This window comes from Meleagris gallopavo, chromosome 3 (genome assembly GCF_000146605.3).
Source record: "Meleagris gallopavo isolate NT-WF06-2002-E0010 breed Aviagen turkey brand Nicholas breeding stock chromosome 3, Turkey_5.1, whole genome shotgun sequence".
Classification (NCBI taxonomy): Eukaryota; Metazoa; Chordata; class Aves; order Galliformes; family Phasianidae; genus Meleagris; species Meleagris gallopavo.
The window spans coordinates 50,106,661-50,114,201 of NC_015013.2; the positions used below are offsets into that span (position 1 = coordinate 50,106,661).

At 39.0% G+C, this 7,541-nt stretch overlaps 1 long non-coding RNA gene across 1 annotated transcript in view; it reads right to left on the minus strand.

Moving 5' to 3' along the window:
- Positions 1–3,100: 3,100 nt before the first annotated feature.
- Positions 3,101–7,541, minus strand: part of LOC116216469 — a 17,182-nt gene continuing 12,741 nt past the window's right edge. The window contains exons 2-3 of the long non-coding RNA XR_004159245.1: positions 6,333–6,408; positions 3,101–3,840 (exon numbers count right to left, since the gene is read on the minus strand). This is a non-coding gene — a long non-coding RNA (uncharacterized LOC116216469). The remainder of the gene's footprint in view (positions 3,841–6,332; positions 6,409–7,541) is intronic.

The following is a 7,541-nucleotide window of genomic DNA, read 5'->3' on the forward strand; positions in this document are numbered from 1 at the left end:
AAAGTCATCTAGTCCAACTCCTCTGCAATGAACAGGGACACTGTCAGCCAGATTAGGCTCCTCAGAGCCACATCCAGCCTGACTTCAAGAGTCTCCAGGGATGGGGCATCCACTGCTTCTCTAGTCAGCCTGTCCCAGTGCCTCAATATATTTGTTGTAAAAATCTTCTTCCTTATATCCTATCTAAATCTCCCCTCTTCTAGTTTGAAACCATTTCCCATTGTCCTATCATAACAGACCCTGGTAAAGAGTCTGTCCTCTTCCTTATAGCTCCCCTTTAGATACTGAAAGGCCACTCTCAGGTCTCCTTGGAGCCTTCCCTTCTCCAGTCTGAACAGCCTCAGCTCTCTCAGCCTGTCTTTGTAGGGAGATGTTCCATCCCTTGTATCATTTTTGTGGCCCTCCTCTGAATGCACTCCAACAGGTCCAGATCTTCTGTACTAGGGACTCCACAAAAGAGGTGTTCTTGGTTGCTTTACCTTCAAAAAGTAAAAAAGGAAACAATAAGGTAAATGGAGACATCCCTCCACATGGTAAACAGCGAAATATCAAACATCAACTAAAGATTAAAAGTAATTTTCATATATACTTAGTCTTTGTGCTTTGCTATAGACTAAGAAGAAGGCAATTTAATCAATTTGTTATACTCTGTGTGATAAGAATGTCTCAGAAGTTTGTTGTTCTGAAGCTGTTCCTGAAAAAAGAGAAGGAAAAAAAGCAGAGATCTTATCTAGAAATAATATACTAAAAGTGGTTATCAAAGAGGCCTAGAAATAGATATTAGTAAGTGGAAGGTAATGGAGTTTAAAGTAATAAGACCAAAGGTTAACAAGATAATGAAGCTTGGCCAGACAGGTATTCTGGAGTCCTTTCACATGAGTATGTATCACTTCTGTTTCTTCCAAAAGGTTTTCTATGTAGTCTTTGAATTGTTCATGTGAGGATATCTGGGCTAATATTAGCTTATCCTTATCCTTATCCTTTTTGTTTCTTCTTTTTCTTTATTTTATTCTTATTTTTTTAAATGTCTATAATTTGTTGTTTCTCAGTAGTACTCTATTTTTAATTTTTTTTTTTAAATGACTGTCTGATCCTTTTATAAAATCCATGTTAAAGTAAGATATTAAGCTATAGAATCTGCCACACGAATGTAGGATAATGACCTTAGTTTGATATTATAAAAACGTGGCCAGCTACAATTCACAGTCACAGCAAAAGAAAAGCCAATGCTGAAAATTGGCACATTGAGATAATCTCAGTGTTCAAGTCCAATTATCTCCTTGGTAACAAGTTCTTTCATTCATTACATATTGTATTGTCAGAATTAACCATGTAATAGTGCTGTATCTGGGTCTGTTCTTCTCCTGCAAATATGGAACATGGAAGCATAAATAGGCAGGCTGCTAACCAGTTTCTTACGCTTGCTGGAAAATTAATCACCAAATATCCCTGTGAATCCAGATCTGCCAGATGACTGTAGTCTTCACTTTTCTCATATATCTTTCATTCTAGATGCAAGTCACCAGCTGTTATTTATCGGCTCATAAAAGGAAAACTCCACATGGCCATGTTTTAAAATCCACCTCTTATGAACAGATTGTGATTTCACATGCTGAATATGTTTTATACATGTTGTGCGTTTAGAGATGCTGGATGGACCTGAAGCACAGGTGAAATGCTGAGGTGATTTATACAACAGCTCAGACTCAATTTATATGGCTGTAGCTCCATGTGGTGAAGGTTGGACATCTTGATGTAGTTGATTTTTGTAGGATTTTTCTATACTAATGCTAGTTTAATTGGAATTAAGATAATGGTTGCTGGGGGCTGAGAGTGGAAGAGGCCATTCCTTCAATAATTATCAGATCTCTTGTCAAGGAAACTACTTTGTGTTAAAAAGAACAAGGCAGACCTAGGCTATTACAGACTTGTGCACTCTGCTATCTATTTTGGGCCCAGATCCAAAAGCATTTCATGGTTTAAAACAGTGTCCAGAGATTTCAGCTGGGATAGAAGCCCATTTCTTGTTATTGAAAAAGCACAGAAGAAATGTTTTGACACCATAGACTTCGTAGTCTTGCTGAAACAACGGACAGAATGGGGATGGGGAAGGATGAAAGCAAGTGGGATTGAAGCAGATATTATACAGAGATACAAGGGCTTCTCTGAAAGTAATGTCTCTAATTTATTGTGCTGGCCCACAGTATCAGAGGTGGGTATTGGTGGTATGGCATTAGAGAATGAACCTTCCTGACAACATTCCATTATGTTTTGTTTCTGTGTAACAGCTTGCAGCAGAGGATCAGTCTGACAAAATGGCATCTGACATGGAAGCATGTATGAAGCAAAGGTATGTCACTGAATTCTTCCATGTGAAAAAAATTGCATCCGTGATGTTCATCAACTCTTGCTGAATATTTACGGAGACCAAACAGTACAGTGAGGTGATAGGTGGTGCATTTTAGCAGTGGCAACAGTGACAGTGCATGACCTCTGCTGGTGCAGATTTTTAGGGGAGTGGCATGCAGGCTCTTGTTCATCACAGGTGAAAATGCAGAGCTAGTGGTAGTGACTATGTTGGAAAACAGTGTTTTGTGCCTACTAATTTGATCTATCAAATAGTGTTATTGTGTTTTTTGTATCTGTTGTTGTTTCTATGGAAATAAATAGGAGGTGTTACTTTTGCAGCAACCTTTATTTCACATAACCAAAATTCAATGATTTTCAGATTCATTCTTTTGGTTAAATGTGAGACTTATGCAAGAAATTATCTATGAAGTCTCCAGTGCCCTAACTTAACTTAAAAGGAAAGTATAATAGGAATATTTGAGCAAAAACTGTCCAGGGAGTGCTATGTTCTGTTAAATAGTAAGTTGTACTTACTAGAAGTAGTAGGAGTTATTACTTCCAGGAGACAGCAGTAAGAGAAATGGTCTATGGCAAGCATATCAAACAGATAAGAGAATAACAATTAAAAAACCCAAAACATCAAAAATCTCATTATGAGAGCACGTTGTTTCTGGATCTTACGAAGACTTCAGGAAAACATTCTTTATAATTTTATAAGAAACAAATATTTAATAAGGTTTTTATACTGTGACAGAGGCTAAAATGCTGTCAGAGAGTCTTTAAATGAAATAACAAAAATCTGCTACTCTCTAAAATAAAGTGGAAACAGTATTCCAGCTACAGTGCCATGGGAATTATTATTTGGATGACCTATTACATCTTAAGCTACTAATTTTTACACAATGATATGTCTTCCACATCATGAATAATGAAACTTGTGAATCCTTGGTATCACATAATGGTTTCTCTTGTGACATTACAGAAGCACTGAAAGAGAAAATCAGAATGCTGATCACTTGTTTGCAGCTGACAGCCATGCCATTTTCTTGGAAGAGCCCTCCTAAATTCCTCTGGGACAAATCTGAGGATTTCCCCCCCTGCTTCCTAAAGTGACAGAGTTCCCTGGCTCCTCTCTATCACTCAGAGGTACATCTCTTTTCCCCATCAGATATAGTTTAAAGCTCTGGTGATAAACCCCGCCAGCTTGCTGCCCAGTACATTCATTCCCTTCTTGGTCAGTTGCATCCCATCTGACATCAGCATGCCCGGTCTCTTGAAGGAGCGTGCAAGATTATAATACCTGAGCATGATACCATCCACACAGCCATTCATTCAGCTGGTCTGTTCTCCTCCTGCCCAAGTCAGTCTCTAACCAGGAGGATTAAGGAGAACACTACCTGTGCTCCTGATCTCTTCAACAGCTTCCCAAGGGACATAAAATCTTTTTTTAATACTTTGTAATTTCCACATTGCAGCCTCCTGTGACCCAGCCTGAAAGAGAAGGAGCAGAATACTTGTGTGCACTGCTGCCCACCCACACTGGATTTATACAAGCAAGTCCAACTGTACAGTTTTATTCACAAACACTCATAGAATCATAGAATCGCCAACGTTGGAAAAAACCTCTAAGATCATCCAGTCCAACTGTTCACCTATCACCAATATTTCCCACTAAACCATGTCCCTCAGTACAACATCTAAATGTTTCTTGAGAACCTCCAGGGACAAGTGACTCCACCACTTCCCTAGGCAGCCCGTTCCAGTGCCTGTCCACTCTCTCGAAGAAGTATTTCCTAATGTCCAACCCAAATCTCCCCTGGCTCAATTTGAGGCCATTCCCTCTTGTCCTATTGCAAATTACATGTGAGAAGAGACCAACTCCCACCTCATTCCTTCAGGGAGTTGTAGAAAGCGATAAGGTCACCCCTGAGCTTTTTCTTCTCCAGACTGAAGAGTCCCAGCTCCCTTGACCATTCCTCATAAGGCTTGTGCTCCAGACCTCTCACAGCTTTGCTGCCTTTCTCTGAACAATGTTCAGAAATGTTCCCAATACAAAAGCTCTTCTGCTACACTGTATGTATATGATGGCTGACAAATGCACGCTCTGGAGTGTGTTAATGGTTTCTTAGGAACAGTTGCACTTCACTAAGCCAACTGCAGCTGGCTTGCTGCCTGAACAGAGATTTTCCCAATTGCTCTGTGCCATGATTATGGACAGTAGGTTCATAAAAACATTGTTTTTATGTTGGGCTCTTCAGAGGGAACTGTAATAATCAGCTATTTGATCATAGACCCTCTGCCGTTTTGGGCATTTCTGTTTCATCATCTGACAAAAGTGAAAAAAACTTAATGCTACAAATGCTACTTTTCTGCTACCTCTTTCTAAGTTTAACATCATTGAGATTTGCTGCAGTTTTTTTTCATAAAGACGTGAAGAGAGAAGACTTTCTTACTTAGACATACTGGGAAATGATTTTCTCTTATCACAGAGTAAAAAGCTGCAGCCTCAGGAATAGATCTGGAAAGGTCTGGGAAATGTCTTTTGCAACTGGACGTTGAAGTGATTTATCACAAGAAAAAAAGTAGTCTTTTTTTTTTTTTTCTCATACAATTTGATTGCTGAAGTTCTCTGTTTCAGTATTATGCATGCAGTCACATGGAGAAGCAGCATGAAATTAGTATTTATGAAAGTGACGTGAGTGATTATTCAGATACCCCTCCCCACATAATATTAAGTATTCAAAGTATGCCAGAAGATGACCAATTCTACCCACCAGAGTCTCAGATAAGAAACTGCTGATTTTGAAAAGAAGGATGTTTTCATTCCCCAAGGCAATGATAATGCCACTTAAAATACCACTATATTTCTGAGCTTTGAGTTAGCTGCTGTCCTCTGTAACTTCAGATGTATTTTAGGATTACTAGTGTTGAATTTGGAAAGATCTTGAGGGTTTTAATACAAATATTAATGTCAAAAGAGAATTACAGATATGCATATTACAGGGTGCTTTCACAAGATTCTTATACTGGAAGCTAAACAGAAATTAAAGTACTTCCAAAAGGAATTTGAATAGGGAATAGGGATTTTCCAACCCTATCACAAGTCTGTGAAATCTGTTTGATGTGTGTTTTTGAGGAGGACAGAGAGGCCTATATCTAAGTTTTGAAATAATTTAGAGACCCAAGTAGGGCACTATTGACTTTCCACATTTACTTTCTTAATTGGTGTTGGATCTCAGTGATTTTCAACCATGGGTGGTGCCTGTCTCCCACCATTAAACTGTGGCAAAATTCCAATTCATAAAAATACTGCATATCACAATGGGATTTACTACTAGTGCTGTAAAATTGAGGCAGGTGGAAAATTATATCAGCTCAAGACAGTATTTATACATATCTTTGTCACTGGCCTAGCTGAATGAGAGTGGTAAGCTGCTGGAACAGGCTGCCCAGAGAGGCTGTGGATGCCCTATCCCTAGAGGTGTTCAAGGCCAGGTTGTATGAGGCCCTGGGCAGCCTGGTCTAGTATTACACAATCCTTGAGGTCGCTTCCAACCCAGGCCATTCTATGATTCTGTGATTCAGTGAACACTTTTGGTTCCTACTAAATTAAAGATATCAAGGTTGACAGAATCAGTCCTCCTGGGACTGAGATTAGGCACTGAGGTTGACAGGAATTAGACTGTATCCCTTTATTAGTGGTTTTGTCCCCTTGAAGTGGTACATTTGTACACTGCTGCCTTTAGTTTCTCCAGCAACAGAGCAGCAGTATAGGTCCTACCAACTGAAAATTTTTAAAACACAACAGTGCTTGGTCAAAGCAGATAGAGACTTTATAAACCCACCATTAATAGTCACTTATTTTTTGCCTGTGCAGATTGTTCTTCCTGCTTCTGTGATAGGTCCTGATGGTGAATGGCATTCCTATTATTCATGTTTCTGTGTTAATTTACTTAGGAATGTAGAAAGCTCATTTGACTGACCTTAGTTCCAAGGTAGCCATAGCTTGTATCATTGGTGTGTTAGAAGTATCATAAAAGACAGATAGCCCAGGGGTACCTGCGGAGAGATGGATGTGAGGGGATAAGAACACAAATTCATCAGAAATCTGGCTTTATTAGTCCTGCTGCTCATAGAATAACTTAATAATAATAATTATTATTATTATTAAAGGTAATCTCCTAAGGGCTAGAAATCCAGAGCACTTTAAGTCACAGCCTTTGGTATGACAAATATGGTTAAAAGAAAGGAAGAAATATGGTGAGACAGATTACATCCCCTGAAGCTGGGGATATTTCTTACAGCATTTCTTCCTCCCCACTCATTATCTGTATAGCTCATTGTCCCAGTGCTGTGTCTCCCAGAGAGAGTTAAAAGTGATAAACAAATAGATCTCAATTTAGCAGCAGATCCTTCTGGGAGAATATTTGTAAAGCTGGAATTTTTCCATCTTCCAAATTCCCTGGTTATTTTGTATCTGAATGTTTTTCAGATATGAAAGTCTTTTCGTATCAGCTTGACAGGAAGCAGTGCATACCATGGTACTGTAAAGCACCGAGAGTATAAAATGAGAGATGAACAACCTGGCTTAGCAGGGGATACAGAAAGAATTGGTTCAGCCCTCAAGCCAAATATCAAGCCAACCCCAAACTAATGTCTGTCTGGTTGAATGTTGTCTTTGAATCTTATTTGTTCCAGAGTTCCCTGGAGAAAGAAGATAGCAGTGAATTTTGAGCTGCCTCTTATATAGGGAGACCCATAACTCATGAGATTTGAAAAGAGCATCTGGTAAAAGCCCAGCAAGGGGTTGAAAAGGATGCATAAAAGACAGAAATAGGGCCCAAGTTCCTCAGAAGTTGTTTATCCTGTCTGCTAAAATGTCTCTTTGGCTGTTTCTCTGAGTCATGCCATGATAATAACAACACTGTGCTATTACAAGAGCGGCTGGTGAGAGGAGAGAAAAAGTGAGGTAGTTCCTTTTCCTCTAAGGCACCCTTAGTGAGTAATACATACGAGTCTTCACATTCAATTCCTGCTATCTTCAATAAAAGCATTGTTTATTTGCCACAGGGTAGAAAAACAAAGGTAAAACAAAGAAGAAATAATCAGAAAATAAAAGTTAAGCAGACAGTAAGCACAATAGATCAGATTACTTCAGGGATATGTTTGACCCAGCTAAATATATTACCTCA